Source organism: Oxyura jamaicensis, chromosome 12, assembly GCF_011077185.1.
Source record: "Oxyura jamaicensis isolate SHBP4307 breed ruddy duck chromosome 12, BPBGC_Ojam_1.0, whole genome shotgun sequence".
NCBI lineage: Eukaryota > Metazoa > Chordata > Aves > Anseriformes > Anatidae > Oxyura > Oxyura jamaicensis.
In genome coordinates, this window is record NC_048904.1 from 15,793,124 (window position 1) to 15,809,118 (window position 15,995).

The window sequence follows — 15,995 nt, forward strand, 5'->3', positions numbered from 1 at the left end:
CTACCCAACACCGATGGTGCTGAGATTTGTAAAGTGTCTGAGCACCCTGGCTGCAGTCCCTTGTGCTGTTCCCACAGTACGTTGATATGTCCATCAATGTTATCATGGTGACAAGTGCTTGAAAAGGTCACAGGAGGTGTGTTGTGGGGAGAGCATACAGGATCACGGTGATCATTCAGCACAGCAATAGTGCCATTTATACACAGCTGACAGTGGTCTTCGCTATCAGCTGCTCATGGCAAGCTGCTCAGTTTGACTGCTGGCAGCCAGGCTGCGAGAGATGCCTTCCCTGGTATGACCAGCTCAGCCACGGCAGCAGCATTCCAGAGGTGTGTTAGTTGGTCTGGTTACACCAGATCTGCAAGGACAATGTCATGGCTGCCTGCCACGCAGAGCTGGTCTCTGTCTGCCTTGGATCCCAACCCTGCTCCTCAGAGCTTGTTCGGTCGGAGCAGCATGCGAGGTGCATGACGTGATCCAGAAGTGCCTACCAGCAAGGACTAATGATAACATCACTTCTCACTGCTGTAATGGGCGAAGCCGGCTCAGCTTAGCAGGAGGAGGCAGTATACGACAGCAAGAATTAAAGGACAAGATGATCAAGTCAAGCTTCAGTATGGGGCAGTGGCAGTGCTGACACGAAAGTTTACCTTGGGCTCAAGCTCCTAAGAGCTTGCCTTGCGGTGACACATAAACCTTTTCTTCCCTTAAAAGTGGAGACTTGGGCTTGAACTCTGGTCCTCCGTGAACATTAAGTCTTTGATCAAGACCAAATCATGCTTCGTTAATGTGAAAGTTCACTCAAGTAGCTGCTGTCATTTCATTTTTCACAGGCAATGAGTTAAATTGCTTTCCCAGCCTGGGACTGGCACGGGCAGTTAGCAAAAGATGGTGCAAATAGCTAGATCCAATTAACTGAATCCATGTTCTGTCACAACATTACCACCTGTGATCCTTTTTTCCCTCTCCTGAAGGTCTTGTTTTAAAACTTTTGCATAAATGTAAGTGCCTCATCTGTTTAATTATAGACTCAAAAACCACAGCAGCAATTTACTGTTGAGACAGGAGGAGAGGGAAAGCAGACTGTTAGCTCTAGAATAGTGCCTGCCGTTTGGATGGGCAAATTGCACGAGACAGAGACTTTGGAGGTAAACCCATGGTACTCAAAGCTGGAGCTTACACTCGATTACTTAAAAGCATGTTTTTGTAGACAAGGCCATGGACCAATGCCAAGAGCAGAAAGAGAGCTGGTAGGACTGAAGCCTGAATGCTGGCTGGCTGCGTGGATCTCTCGTTTCAGCATGACATTACTATCAACCAGTTCATGCTCAGGATCCACATCCAGAAGTTTCCCCAAGCCCACAAAGATCTGGCCCTGTGCACGAGGTATCAGGGCTTGCTCTTCAAATCTGGGCTTGGACTCAGATCCGTGCCGAGCCTCTGACGGCAAGAGCAGGGCTGGAGACGCAGCTATTCCCGACAGTGACTAGTGCTAATAGTGTTTGTGCTATGAAGAGCTCTATTAACCGGCATAATAACTATAATTATATGCTGTAACTTCTCATTGCTTTCACCTCTAGGCTGAGATTGAAGTGTGAAGTTCTTGCAGCCCCAGAGGAATGTGTTAGATGAAATCATCAAAGTGGAGCAAAGAAGACGGGATTCAGCTACAGCAGGAGGCACCTGCCCCCATTCAGAGAATAACAGGAAAAGATTGAGGAGTATCAGAGAGGATGAGTTTAATTTCTCTTTCAGATAGGGATAGTCTCAAATCAAAACTATTACTTTACTCTGGACAAGCCTCCCCTAGAAAAGTGCAAGAGAATCCAGGTACACCTGAAAAATAATAAATAGCTTCCTTTTACTGCAAACTCTTGCCTCAACTTAAGCGTGAAAATTAGCCACACGCTTGCTTGATAAAAGTAATAGTCTCCTAAGCACTTGCAGAGTAAGCTTGTATTTCCTTACTGATGGCCATCGACTTCCAGTGACTTTCACAGGAAACAAAGCTACCTCAACACTTCCCCCCCACCTCAAAAATAAACAAACAAGCAAACAGAAAAAAAACAGTGACACGTCTCTGTAGGCTCAGAAGGTTGATATTTATTGAGAAAAAAAAAAAAAAAAGGGCAGATAGAATGAGCGCAGGCTGCCCCCTCGGAAGCTGTCAAGCTGAACATTTATTTAGTAGCTCCCTGTCAAAACTCGATGCTCCAGATGAAGGGCACCATCAGCAAGGGTGGTCCATGCCTGGCAGTATTTTCAAGGCAAGTTTAGCTGGAAGTTGCACAAGTTACGCCTGATCTCAAAGGTCCGGCTCCCATACAACAATTAAAGGAAGATAACTGCAGAATGACCGCAGCACCCAGGCTTTGGAAGGATCTGGCAGACGAGCGCTGTCTTGCAGGTCAGAGCTAGTTTTTTTTTTCCTCCCCACGACTGTTGTACTTGATCTTTATCCATACTGGAAATGTGGCAAGATACCTTGTGACAACTTTTATTGGTACTCGGTTACTGCCTCTGTGATTACCATGGGATATTGCTACCAAATGGCCTCTTGTTGCTTCATCTGGCTGGAAGACATTAGTATTTGTCCGCTGCTTCATCACACTTTGATCCCTTGTTTAGAAAAGAAGTCTGTTTCCTTGCTCTTGAGTGCCTCATTCTTGGCTAGGCACTGAACTGCAGGCTGATATTTCTGCTTGGCCCTTGAAGCCAACTACTAACCACACTTCTTGTCCTGCTGGTACCACCCAGGAGCGCATCAATACTGCAATACCAACGGCACAGCATCATTATATGAAGAACAAAATGTGGCAGGGCCCTGCTGTGGCTTAGAGCCTCCAAAAAAGAATCTCTCAAAATATCTTAGACATCTGCCATGTGTAAAATTGCATGATTGTTCTTCGGATTCTTCTATGGATACATCAGCTTTGCCTCAGCTTCTCTCCCCGTCTCTCCCTCTGCTAACGCATGTGCTCGTTACCATCAGCATGTGACACCAGGGCTGTTTTCCTCCACAGCCCTTCGATTTATTCAGTACCTGAGGTCATTATCCTCTGTTTGGAGACATCCTAAATCACTTCCATAGTGCGCCGTTGGGATGACATGAAGGATTATGACTTCATGTGGGAATAAGGAGGAGCAGATGAAGACTTAATAGACACAGATCCCGTTTTATGCCAATGCCATAACTAATTAGAAACAGGGGGAACAAGTAGATGGGAACTGTCTCAAACTTCTTTCAGAGTTTGCCATGGCTCATGAGTGAGTCTAGCACCCTCGTGCCAGCACTGCTGTAGTGGGACAGCTTTGTCCTTGGACTCAGGGGTGGGTGCTTGGGACTGGTGTAAGCACATTGTGTCTCGGTGACACCCGCTTCTCGCATGCCTTCGTCTCCCACAAGATGTGAGCAGCCATGGGAAGTTGCAGGGATGCACAACGCCTGTGTCTGTTATGTCCCAGGAGGATTATATTTCTTCTGCCCGTGAAAGGAGGTTTCCATCAGTCTAGCAGCAAGGCACGCTGGAATGCAAGAGCTCACGCAGAAGTAATGAGGTTTAACTCAGTTACCGACTGGTGCTCCAGAGGCTGCGCTGGTTGAGGAGGCACAAGACACCTTGTGCTTCCAGCTCCTTTCCCCCATCTTGCCAAACTTAAAACCCAGCACTTCGGCATGATATAATTTGTCTCTTGGATTAAAAAAATAAAAATAAAAATACGTAAGGTTTAGTCTCACAGCAGTGCTGCTCCAGGGAAGACCTAAACTGAGCCGTCATTTCTTTTTGCTCTTTAGCTTCCACATTGCTCTGAGATGTCTCCGTCACTCCCCTTCTGTCTCCTGTGGCCAGGCTCTCTTTTTTCTGGTTTCTTTGGGCAACAGCCTCATGTGCTGCATCTTGGAAGCTCCCTAACCAGGCACATTGGAGAGAGCCAGCTCTCTCTGCCTCCTCACCCAGCTGGGGCAACCTGCAACACTGCCTCCTCCTGGGGCAGTACCCTCTCCTCTCCATCAGCACCATCTGATGGTACACAGCACCTTCACTCTGCAGCCCGTCCCGTTGAACCAGGGCTGCCTGCATACAGTAGGGGGATAATTTCTCTCCCCAGCATTTATGGGGGTTATGGGGTGCTGGTTTGTTTGCTGTGTCTTCCTGGCTGAGCCATTCCAAACAGGTTACATGGCTGCTTGGCTGATGGCTTCGAGACTGGAGTTGGGGTTCTCCTAAACAACTTCCTTTGGCAGCTGGGCAGAAGGCAATATAAAGAGGAGGTCTGTAAGTACTGCTGTGCATAAAGGTAACACAAAGCTTAGACTGCTTTGTCTCTGCGATAACCAGATTGCATCAGTTTCGACAGCTTCCTCACATATGTGAGCCTGCAGGTGACCAGAATCCACTAATATATCATCCATAATTTAATAAAAGTTAGCTTGCTATATTAATGTAAGGCAACACGTTGGAAAAAGTCATTAATCATAGCGAGTCTTGATGGCTGCTGAGTCCGCACCTGCGAAGCTGGAGCCTTGGGAAATAGTATTTTGAGCAATCTGCATGGCTTTGACAGAATGCCTGTAACTTTTTCCCATTACATCATTACTGGGGCCAACACAAAGGCTATCTGGGTTGCTCAAGGAAGTGTATTGTGGAAAACAATCCTACTTTGATGACTGATCCAGGCATTTATTTAGGCAAAGCAGAAGCAGTTGCATTGGCTCATTTGATCTGAACTGTTAATAGGAGACAGCTCAGTGCATGCTTTTGTTATACTTGCTCTTGCTTGCATAAGTTCTTGAGATTTTTTTTTTTTAATGAACTAAACTGTCTACCCCTTCACGTGGCAATCCTGCCAGTGTCACAATCTTACCTATCACTCAAACTTTCCAGATGGGATGTTTTCCAAAACCTGGCTCAGAAGAATTTGCCCAGGTTTAAAAAAGTCACTCAGCGTAACACTAAACAGCTAAAAACATGTATGTACACAGCAGGGGGAAAAAAAAGAAAAGAAAAAAAAAAAAAAAAAGGATGCAATGTGAGTAGGAGTGGGGTAAAAATAAAACAGCTACTTGATTTCTAGTTGCAGCGTGTTGCTTTTGCACCAGAAAAGCATCGGTAGCCCTCTGTAACTTTTTGCAGCAAGCAGGCAGAAGGTCCTGGTTCCCTCAAAGGGAAGGAAATCTGTTATACGCACCACATTGATCACTGGGCTGTTGTTGGAGCACCTTGCAGGTCGTTCTTTTCTTTTATTTTCTTTTTTTTTTTTTTTCAACATTCATCCTCTGTTAATATTTCTCATATGTTATTATCTATTATTAAAGGCTCGCTAAATGTTTTGAATGAAAGACTTGCAGAAATGGCCAATTCACCTCTGTGGTATCGGAGTTCCAAGTTTTCTGTGCTGTTCATCTAGGCGTTCATTAAATAAGGATAAACCAACTTTCTGAAGAAATGAGTGGGGCTTCCAACAAGATAATATCTGAAAATAAAAGGTGACACTTGGTGTGGGAAGCTGAAAAGTGGCGGTTGTGTTCTCAGGTGTGTGTAATGTGGTAAAACACGGTGTCGCTGCAGAATGTTCCTGCGCCGCAGCAGTGTTATCCCATTTTAGGATATCCCCTAAGGCTTTATATTCATCACCCCCAGAGCTGTGGGAGAGGAGTGGGTACCTCTGAATGTCCAGCTCTCCACACTCACAGGTACACAGCCTGAGGGGTGCTGGCTCTGCTTCTTCTCTCCCTTAGCTGCTGGGCCATTTGTCTGCTTCCTGGGCTCTGGTTTTAGCCGGGAGTGGCTCATCACCATCTCTTCCTAGTTCTTGGAATTAATTCACTACCAACATTAAAGCATGCGTCTATTTCTCTTTTCTTCTTTTTCGAAAAGATATTTTTAACTCCTTTTAAAGTGACCTCAAAAGCTTCAGTGAGAAGGAGGAGGAAGGAGAGCCATGTGCGTGCCTGTGTATCGCCCGCCTGCGCTGGACCCTCCGGCTACTGATTCCTCCTTCCTTGGGCAGCTCCACGTAGGCAGCAGAGAGCGTGACAATAGCTTTGGATATCATCCCGTTTCCTCCCCCCCTAAAGCTGAGCCTTGTCTTCCAGGTGTTACATACGTTTGGAAGTCAAAGCGCTTGCCAGCTCCAATTAAACTTGTGGTTTGCAGACAAATTGGGAGCCGGCCGGAGAGGAAGCTGGCGGGAGAGCAGCTCCGAGCATGCACCAGGCTCCCCCGAGACCTGCACGAACATGAGAAATGCTCGCTTGCCTCGTGGCTACTGTGGCCTTTGGGCTTCTCGCTCCCTTCTTTGTGATGTCTTTTTTGGGTAGAAGTGTCAGGTGGGCACCGTGAAGGCATTGCTCCTGGTCATCCCATGTTCTGATTCTGATAGAAATTCTCTCCTTACTCAGCTTAACCGCACTTTCAGTAGAAATAAAGCTTTTGTAGGGGGGCCAAACTGAACCAAATTCAACATTGGCCTAGATGTCTCCATGGCAGATAGATTTTAATGCAACTAGCAGGACAGAGGAGAGACCGTGAGTACTGTACCAGGGTGGAGCAATCAACAGCAGAGGACTGAAATTTGGCTTTGTGTGAGCACGGTCTGCTCATCCTCTGCAAAGCAGTTCATGAAGCAAAGAGGTAGCTCCGGGCCTTTTGTAATGCATTTCTTTAAAACAGTGGGAAATAATGTTCTCAAAATGTGAATATTTTAGAGACCTTTGAACAATGTAATTCTTAGATAGCACAGTGGCCAAGTTAGAATTAGGAAATAGTTCAAATTGGAAGGGACCTTAAAGATATCTAGCTCCAACCCCATGCCATGTGTGGGGGGGAACAGAAAACCCAAGTTCAAACACTTGATTTTGTTTGGGCACGAGAGGGGTTATTTTGATCTTTTTTCTACTAGCAGCTTTGGAAGCAGATACATTTTGAATGGCAACAGAAGAAAGGATCTTCAATTTTGGCACTTGCCAGAAATGGGACACCTCACCTGGATTTAAAAAATTGATCAAAATAGCCTGAAAACTAAATGTTTCCTGTGAAAAGTTTGTTTTGGCATTTTTTTTTCCTCTAGGAAATACAGTGAGGAAATTGCTCATCAGTTCTAGTATTCGATGATATTGGAGATGTCATTCTGAGCTTAAAATATATACACATATATTTTCACTTGCATCCCCTCTGCCTGCTGAAATGGACTCTGAGAGTGAAGTCAGACACAAAAACAGTGGGAATCAGAGTTTGTTAGAGTGGGGGTGTTTTAGTGGTCCTGTTTTAGTGATCTTTCAAACCTGGCTGCCTGCTTTGCAAATACATCTACAGAGAGCGTGTTCCTGGTGTTGCACAATGTTTCTCCCCAGCACCCCCGATGTTGCAATGGTGTTTCTCCCCAGCATCCTGAAGGTTCAGCTCTGGGGGATTTCCAGCCCTCTTGTTGATGTTACTTGCTGTTCTGTGCCCGAAGGCACTACCGCCATCTCCCAGGATGACTATATGCCCTTGCCATGGCCTTGTGCCATACCCTGTTAGGTTTTGCTTGCTGCACCCTTTCTGATAGGCATCGTTTTCATTTCGTGCCCCTACTACACCCATAAAAGCTCCATGTTGGTGTCTCTGAAAGCCCTACAATAAGTTGCATTATAGCAGAAGAGAAGCGCTTGATTGCTGATGTGGACGTGAGGATAAAGAGGATGAGGGAAGAGTGCCAAATCTACTGTTTAAAGTTCTACACTTGCTGCAGAAAGTATCTTGTGTGTCTGCTGCCAGAAGTGTCTTTGGTCCTGGCACCACTGGGGCTGGGAATGAGCCCCATGTCTGTTGTCATCCCCACCAGCCAGACCCTTGCTCTTGGTGGCCAAATGATGTCCCAAGTGGCCAGGCAGCCCCCAAATTCCCAAAGACAAATTCCCAAAGACATCCTCTTCAAGCGACCGCCAGCCCCTCGTCCCACCGGGAAGAGCCCCATCCTGCTGTTTGCCCTGGGAAGGACGCTCAGGTCCCCATGGGTGACGGTCTGCCTCCTGGAAGCAGCCCTCCTCTCCTGCAGCCATCTTCCTGACCACGTTTCTGTTTTTCCTCTTGCTTGTTTCTCTATCCTCCACCCCCCTCCGCCTCCATCTGGTTTCTATCTGGGCTAAACAGATGTTTTTCCACTTCTTAAATGTCCTGTGCGCTCACCTCGCTGATGTCGAACAGTGATTGTTCATTCTTCTTTCCCCAGGTGTAAAACTTGAAAAACTGGAGGGGCTGGGGGGAAAACCAGCCTCTCACAATCCTTTTGTGTGCACGTAGGGCTGGACGGAGGAATGGGGAAGCCTCTCAGTCGCTCACCTTGCAGCCTAGAACCCCGCTTCTCCTCCCCGCTCCCCTTTCCATCGCCAGTGTACACAGAGGATCAGACCCCTGATTTATGCTGGGGCAGTGTATATAATATTCTCTTTCATGTTATAAATGTTTAACAAATCCATAAGGTATCAAAAGAACTCACAGAGGAGACTTGCTAAGAAGGGCTCGTGGATAAGCCTTGCGGACTTGGCTGGGGAGCAGACATATACAGTTTATTGCTTCCCCCCGCCGCGGGGTGACAATAGGTTAATTGTAGATTTTTCCTTAAAATAAAAGTTCCTCGCTTGGCAGTTCAATCAAGTGGTATCTGTCATGGGGAGGTCCCATGAAGGATTTATTCCCATTTTAAGTAATGTTTCGGAGGTGTGCGCTCCATATGGAATACATTAGATAGGCAGCGGCGAGGGCTGCTGGCATGTGAGCGGGGCTGGGGAAGGTGCGTGCCATGTGGGTGCTGGCGGTGGGCTGCACCTCGCTGGGGATCTGCTCTGCCAGCACCTTCCTTCTCTCCTGACCCCCTGCCGTGGCTTTGAGGGAGGGTTCCCTGATGGAGGGACTGGGAGCATCACGGCAAAGGGGGCTCTGCCCACGGCTGGGTGCTGGGCAGGAGGGCCCCGTCTCCTCATCCACCACAGCAGGAACCCACGGGCTCTCCTGGTGAGTCCCAGGCACAAGTCCTGGGCCTTGGGGTGGTGCTGGTGTGACAGACCCTGGTCCCCTGTGCCCACAGGGTAAGCTGGAGGCACAGGGATGCTCTGGGCCACTTTGGTTCTCAGAGCTGGTGGCTGCTGGTGGCCATTCCTGACCACTCCAGGGCAGGGGCACTGGGGTTTGGTCAGAAGTCACCAACTGCTCCCTCCCTGGAAGGAAAAAAATGACTTTCCCTGATGAGAACTGCACAACCGAGGGAAACCATGTCATTTGGAAGCTGTCCTCTGCTTGGCCTTGTGCTTATTTACTTTTGAGCTAGCTGGACCCTTTCTCCCATAAAACAGCAACCAGCGATGGGATAAGAGAGCAAAACACTTGTGGGGCAAGCACCTGCTGGGTGCGGATCCCGGAGCCACAGCCCCCTGCCGCCAGCTGAGGGGCGCCTGGTGCCCTGCGGGTGCTGGATGCTGGCCCTGGCCTTGGGGCAGCCCCCCCTGCTCCGCTCAGTTTTGGAAACTGTCCTCCTTGGAGACCGTATCTGCGAGCGCTGGCATTTTCCATGCTGCCTGCCAAGGGGGACGAGCAGCACGGAGCAGCAAACCCATGTGCGTTTTCTCACTCCGGGCTGCGGTGCTCGCTGGAGCGCAGCCCAGTTCCCCAGGGAGCTGGGCTTTTGTCATGCACCATCCCCGGCCACCTTCGTGCCCTGCAGGTGCTGCAGGTGCCCTGCTCTGCTGCAGAGCAGCCAGGAGCAGCCCCCGCGGCGTGCTCGGCACTGCTGGCGGGCAAGGAGCAGCGGGAGGGGGAATTGCTTTCGCTGGGAATTTGCTCTCGTTAACATCCCCTGCAGCAGACAGATGCGCTGCTCCGAGCAGGTCTGAGCGCAGCACCACCCTCAGACGGGCTTGGAGACCCGAAATGATGAAAAAAAGAAAAAGAAAAAAAAAAAGAAAAAGAAAAAGAAAATAAAAGAAAAAAACACATAAGGCAACAACCTGAAAAACTTGAGGCTGTTTCAATCCGGATCGAGCTGTGAATGCAGCTTGTAACACCGAGCACCTTGGCAGCGCCTCACCCTCCTGCACCTGCTCGTGAGGCTTGCAGGGCCTGTGGGGTTGGGGCATGTTGCTTCCAATTGCCGCCAGTCCCAGGAGGAGCAAAAATATCCGGCGGGCCCATCCCTGCAAGCCACAGGTGCTGCCCCACTGCCCGCTAACTGATGCTAAAAAAAGAGCCTGAAAGCCTCGGCACCAGTTGTGCTCTTAACTCTGAGCCTCCTGGTTTGTGGCCTCCCTGTCTGACAGATAGCAGGGTGCCCCTTAATATTTGGACCCTAAAAAGAGGTGGGTGAAGTGGCGTGGTGTTCGTAAATCTGGGGAGAGCTGGGACTCCATTAGGGCATCTCAGCATCGTGTTTCTGCAAGGTCTTTTTGGAGACGGGAGCTGTCTGCACGCACAGCCAGTGGCGTGGATACTGATACCCCTGCTGTGTGATGCTGCTGCCATTCGTGGTGGAAAAGAAGTTTGGTTTTCAATAAAGATATTTCCCTGAGCTTCCTGACCTTGAGGCTTTCCCAGAGCTTTGGTATTTCGCGTTCCTCAACCCAGTGAAAGACGAAACTGGGCGCAGGGTGGCCGGGGTGCAGCAGGCGCGGCGCTAATGAGTGTGAAGTGCCATATGGTCCTGAGCCGTCACTGTCAGCGAGACCGTGCCGCGGAGCCCCCCCTCAGGGTGTGGGGGGTAATTAATTGCCGTCACCTCCTAGCATGTGTGGGAGCTCCCATACTGGTGGGAGCTCTTGTTGGAGGGACGGAACTTCAAAGCGTGCGGTGCCCAGCAGGCACCTGGGGTGTTGCGGAGCAGAGGCTGGGTTACAGTGCGTGCTTTGGGGTGCTGGCACCCAGTGACAAATGTGGTGGGAGAGCTGTGGTGGGAGAGCTGTCAATGCTCCCTCAGAAGGGGATATTGGGTTTTATGGGGCTGCTCCTTGCAGCATCCCCACGCACACTGCATGGGCTCCGTGTCTGCAGGGCTACCAGGGGAAGCATCCTCGCATGTGGCTCCAGCAGCCAGCTGGGGAAGATTTCCTTTCTCTTCTCTTCTTTTCCTTTCTCTTCTCTCTCATCCTTTCTTTACTCTTCTCTCCTCTTCCTTTCCTTTCTCTTCCCCTGTTGAAGGAGTCCACAAAACAAGGAGGAATTCATCCCCACGAGCACTTGCTGCATGAGCGTCATGGGGACTGGGTCCCTGCAGGATCAGTGCAGTGCTGAATGAGCGCTTCCCTGAAGCCACCAGCTGTCTTTCCACCACTGGGAAATCAGCAGTGCCTTGTTCTTTATCTTTAAGCTCTTGTTGGATGAAGTTGAAAGTGGAAACAAATTTGTTTATTCAGTCTTTTCTTACTGCAACAGACTTCTCTTTGTCCCAAGCACCTCCATTTCTCACATTTCTCTCTGCAGCGTGGTCTGCAGTACCAGTTTCTGTCTACAGCCAGGCTCATGCCACCTTTTAACCTGTTTTCATTGCAAACCTGGTGTAATGCTGGAACAAAAATGTCTGAGCAAATCATGCTTCAGCTCATCCCTACTTTTGTTACCCATGAATAAAGCAATACTTCTCAGCCTCACAGAAGTTCATAAATACTGCTGCTTGGATAGAGAGCGATAGACGCCTTTGTAGCTGTGTTTGCCAGGCCACAAAGATTTGGGACATTCAGCAGAAAGCTGCAGCCAGATGTGTACCTGGCCGTGGGGCTGGTGGTTTGCAGGGAGCAGGGCTCTGGGCAGGGGCTGCGTGGGCAGCCAGAAGGAGGACGTTCTGCATCCAAACCTGCCACCTGCAAAAGTCGGTGGATTTGGTTTCCTCTGCTCACCCTGGTGCATCTGTGGGCAAAACCTGTCCCTTTGATGAGGACAATCATGTCTTCAGACGCAGAGAGGGCCATGGAGCAGCCGAGCTGGAAGCGGCTGATGCTCGGGATGGCACCAGAGACATCCCACTACTGCGGACAGGCACGGGGGGCTTGGCGGCACGCCGGGTTTCACCCGGGTCGGAGCAGCAGCAGCTGTACACCCAGCAATCTGTGGCAATTCACCCCAGACTAAAATGTTGTTTCCCTAACGCCGCTTTCCAACACAGCTCTCGTGTCGCCGTGCGGGGAGGTAGGCTGCCGAACCAGCTGCGGTTTTTTGTTAGTTTGCTACACTGGAGTGTGGGACTCCGCTGCTCGGGTTGCCAACTGCTGTTCTTTCTGATGCTACCCAGTTGTTTTGCATGGCCTTGAAGTGGTTTCCCAGCTATTTGAACTCCCTAAATGACAATGCTTCATTATTGTCTGATGGAGAAGTGGAATCTTCTGTTTATATGTAAAGGTTCCCCTCCTTCCCCCCTACCTCCCTCAACATATGCAAAGGCACTGCAGAAACTGGAAACAGATAAAAAGAAGAAAACAGGCTTTTAAAGCGAGTTCTGAAGTGTAAAGATGTGAAGGCCACTTAGAAATCATTGCCTCGCGCTTTCTCCCACACTGTGATTCATTCGGTCCAATCCATCATTGATTCAACATGCTCATCCGCCAGAGCCTTCAAAGACAACTGTGCATCTGCTTTAGCCATTCATCAAGGGGGAGCACAAAAGAGAAGGGCAAAGGAAAATGTATTGCCAGCTCCCTTTGGTGCTGTTTAATGGGTGTGAAAAAAGGACAGTGGAGAAGCCTGGTTAATGAAAGCCAGGGCTGCTGAGGAAGTGCCCCCGGGACGTATATTTCTCAGCCCAGGTATGGACCTTGCTAAATTCGGCTCTGTGAAGGAACTTCAAAAGCAGAGCAGGAGAGCCAAAAGGAGGTCAATGCACAAAGGAGGAATCTGGTGCAGGCGGGGGCTCCTCTCCAGATGTGACCCCCAGCCTCGCACGGACACTGAGGGGAGCGGGGCCAGGCACTGTGCATCCTCCCGTCTCCCTGCTAAGCACCCAGGTATTTTCAGGGAGATGGTGCTTCGCTGCTCTACGGAGCTCCCATGGCCCAGGACCTAAAGATATGGCCTCGTGTGTATTTATTGGGTGTCTCAGTGCATGCATTTTGGACCATTCCCAGGCAGGAGCTCTGCCCCACTTGGATATCTGTGTGAGGTAGGCAAAAGGCTGTGCTGTTGGATGCATCTGCCACAGCATTCACCTAAAGCAAATCAGAAACTCTCCATCTGGGTGCTGGAGCAAGAGCTTGTGGCTTTTTAGAGAACCCTCTGTGAAGAAATTCATGTCTTTTCTTGCTAACTCCCATGGAGAAGCTCTACCTGTTCTGTCCATCGGATCCTACATGCCTTAACAAATGCAGTTTTGTGCCAGGGCACCAAAAACCCAATAAGAGTTATTACTGACAGGATGTATTTTCCCTGTGCTCTCTCTATGAGGCTTCCATGTATTTAACATTTCTGCTTTTCTGTTAATGAGAAAAGTACCAAAAATCTATTTTGGGGGGGAGCATCCTTGAAACTCACCCCAAATTCCTGAGCCAGCCAACCCACTGCTAACAGCGATTACTTGTCCTTCTGTAGCCTGCGTTTATCTTGGTGGAGGAAGGTTGTTCTGAGTTACACAGAGGAAGAAGGACGCTCTGCACGATACCGTGGGGAAAATTCGGGCAACTTAGTGGCTGGTGTGGAGCAGCGAGTGATAGAACATGCCTCACAGCTAATTATCTCACTTTTGGAGGAGGCTGAGACCTCCTCCTGTGTTCTCACATGATATTATTTATCGCTGATATTATGTTCTTTTCAATCAAAGATGCTTAGCCCGAAGTTTTGCGAAGACGGCTTCCAAGTAGTTGAGCAACAATTTGTTCTCGGAATAAACCAATTTGCAGCTGGGGCCTGAAAGGCTTTGAAGAAGATGAGTTTATACTTGCAGACATTCTGCTTTGTGCTTATCTTGATTTGGCCTTGCAGATCTAAGTCCAGATTTATTGCTGAGCGCAGTCTTTTCTTCAGCTTCAGGATGGGGAGGGGAAGCTCTCTGCCTCCCAACGGCATGCGAATGGGTGAGCTCTTGTCCAAAATCCTTCCCCTGAGAACCAAATAGAGCTTCTGGACTTGTGTAATGCGCTGGCCAGTGCGTGCATTCGGGTCCTTTCCATACTGCGGGATATAGATGGAAGCTGCTATGAATTATTCATCTTTGTGCTTCAGTTCTATAAAATGAGAGTAGGAGGATGGGCCTCTCTTGGAAAAGGCTGGGAACTCTGAACAAGAAGCCTATAGAAGCACTGTGAGGCTTTCTCACTTTGGTGCATCTATCACAGAAGGCCTGCTATATCTATATTTATGTGGTTCCTTTTTCAGACCAACTGCACAGACTTTCTATTATTATTTTTTTTTCGGTCTGCATGCTGCAGGCTGGGATTTACTTTTCCCGGCCGTCTCCATTCAGCTTGCCTTGTTGGTGCCCACCCTTCAGCTTTTTGCCTTTGAATCCCCCTGATTTCAGTCAGCTCTAGAACTTAAACCCTGCTCATGCGCCTGCAGCCCAAATCGAGCACGGCAACCCCTTTCTGCAAGTTCATCATTGGTACGGGAATATGATAAATCATCCTTGCCAGGTCCCGGCCTGCTAACGAAGAAAGCAGGACAATGTATGCTGCTAAATGAGCATCCTCATGTTAAAAGGCTCCTGATGGGTGTCTGGGATGGTGAGGTCACATATCCTTCATCTGGGTGTGGTCAGAATTGTGAGCAGACGTCGGTTTTAGATAAAACGACGTTCTAGCACTGGTGTGCTTTTATAGAAAGTTAGTAGCGTGGCTGCTGACCTTATGTTTGGCAAAAGTAAGCTACCCGAAACATGCATGCAAGGCAGATGGGGAATGTGATTTAATTAAAAAAGAAAATATTATGATATTCTGAGAACAAAGCGGTAAAATCTTCTGACTGCGTATGAATTTCTTTGGAGAAACGGGAGGCACTGGCAGGCCAGGCTGGGTCCCGACACCCTCCCAGGGCCATGCCAGAAGCCTGGCACCAGCCAAACCTGCAGGCACCAGGTGGGGAAGGGGAACATCCTGCACCAAACAGCTCTGCCCTGCATCTGGGCATCCCTCTGGTCCATGGTGACATTGGTTGAGCAGATGTGGAGATGCCAGGGCAGAACTAGGTCCCCGGGTCAGGGGGAGCTGGAGAGGGAACGGTCACAGCTGCAGGGAAAAGGGGATCTCCTTGCCCAGGAGAGAGGGCCTCTGGTGGGTCTGAGAGTTGCTTCAGCCAAGGGAGGATCAGTCTCTCCACAGGGCTGCTCGCAGGGGGACGTGAGCCCCGTTCACAGCACCAGACCATCAGACATCAGGGCGGCATCTGCCATGGGCTCAGCTCTTCAGGGCAGAATCTCTGACCTTTGGCGACCTGGAGATCACCACCCATCCCTGCAAAGACCCCAGAGAGCTACAGAGAGGGCATACAGCCTCTGACCCTGATCCTCCAATCCGTCATCCAGCCCTGTCCCCGTGCAAAACCTGCACGTTCTCTGGACCTGGCTTTGGGGGGTCTGCGGAGACTGAGGCGAGCAGCTCTGGCTGCAGCCTCTGGGTCTCCATTTGTAAATAAGCACCTAGCTGCTATGGTAATGCTTATTTAATTTGGGCTAAGTATTTCTACAGCTGTTCTGGGGGAATCATGCTGGTTTATGCTAAATGTTAATCCTCGGTTGCTCACAGCTGCAGGAGCGGATCGGTCAGGCGCAGCCCTAAAAGCAGACTCTGCAGCACGATGAGGCACGGCCACACGGGCTTTCCCTGCCTTCGGGGTTCACTGAAAAGGGCAGTGGCTTTCCAGGGCTGCTTGCTCTCAGTTTACAGGATGCAGAGACCAGTACCTCTCTGTGCTAGCAAAGTGGGTCTTCAGATGTAGTTTGCCCAAGGCATTTTTGAAGAAAAAGGATGCCAACGCACTCCTCAGGTACAGATGTCTTTTCCTTTGCCTGCCCTCACACCGTGCCACCAGTCATGCCACGTTTTCCTG